Source organism: Oryctolagus cuniculus, chromosome 1, assembly GCF_964237555.1.
Source record: "Oryctolagus cuniculus chromosome 1, mOryCun1.1, whole genome shotgun sequence".
Classification (NCBI taxonomy): Eukaryota; Metazoa; Chordata; class Mammalia; order Lagomorpha; family Leporidae; genus Oryctolagus; species Oryctolagus cuniculus.
Window position 1 is genome coordinate 88,596,889 of NC_091432.1, and position 1,513 is coordinate 88,598,401.

A 1,513-nucleotide genomic window follows, 5' to 3' on the forward strand; every position below is an offset into this window, starting at 1 on the left:
TTGTTCAATGAATTAATCCTTAAAACCCACTCCAGAATTTTTGTTTTTAGTTGATAAATATGAGTTTATGTAAGACTGAGATAAAAGACATGTGATTTTCTTAACTGAAAATAGTAGGTGTATTTATTTATTTATTTATTTTACCATCCTTTTTTTTTAACTTTTATTTAATAAATATAAATTTCCAAAGTACAGCTTATGAATTACAATGGCTTCCCCCCCATAACGTCCCTCCCACCCGCAACCCTCCTCTTTCCCACTCCCTCTCCCCTTCCATTCACATCAAGATTCATTTTCAATTCTCTTTATATACAGAAGATCAGTTTAGCATACATTAAGTAAAGATTTCAACAGTTTGCTCCCACACAGAAACATAAAGTGAAAAATACTGTTTGAGTACTAGTTATAGCATTAAATCTCAATGTACAGCACACTAAGGACAAGGATCCTACATGAGGAATAAGTGCACAGTGACTCCTGTTGTAGACTTAACAAATTGGCACTCTTGTTTATGGCATCAGTAATCACCCTAAGCTCTTGTCATGAGCTGCCAAGGCCATGGAAGCCCCCTGAGTTCACTGACTCTGATCATATTTAGACAAGGCCATGGTCAAAGTGGAAGTTCTCTCCTCCCTTCGGAGAAAGGTACCTCCTTCTTTGATGACCCGTTCTTTCTACTGGGATCTCACTCGCAGAGATCTTTCATTTAGGGTTTTTTTTCCCCCAGAGTGTCTTGGCTTTCCATGCCTGAAATAGTCTCATGGGCTTTTCAGCCGGATCCGCATGCCTTAAGGGCTGATTCTGAGGCCAGAGTGCTGTTTAGGACATCTGCTATTCTATGGGTCTGCTGTGACTAGGTGTATTTAAAGTATTTCTCTCCCCCCCCCCCCCCCAGCCATATAATCATAATTTGGAAACTGGCGATCTAATTCCAAGTCAAATCATGGTTTAGGGAATTTGGCACTTGAATCATTATCAAAATATTTCCCAGACTGTTTTCTTTTTTTATGGATAAGAAAACGCTTCTTAGATTAAAAGCAAAGTGGTTAGATAAAGCTTAGCATATCTAAGGAATACAGTAGTGATGTGACATGAGTATACCTTGATAAACTTTACTCCAGACACCTGTCCTCTTTTGAAGTACAATAATCATACTCAACTTCTAAATCCTTGATTAAAGTCCAATTATAATTTTAGGCATTTGACTTTTTTTCTGCTGAACTGGGTATATTTACAAAACAAAGATACATATGTGGATTGGATAGAGTTTAATGAACTAATGAATTGTGCAAATTCCTTGAAGGTGAGATAGTTTAATAATCTCATTTCATAAGTTAAAAAATGTAAAGGTAAAAGGAGAACGTTAAAGTGCTGATTTAATGAAATTTTCTGCTTAATGCGTAACCATGACTAACCACAGCATGGGGGAGCCTTCTGTTAATGAGGCAAACTTTCCTTGATGCAAGTGAGCAACTAATAATGTCTACCTCTAGGGCAGATGAATCTGTTATTT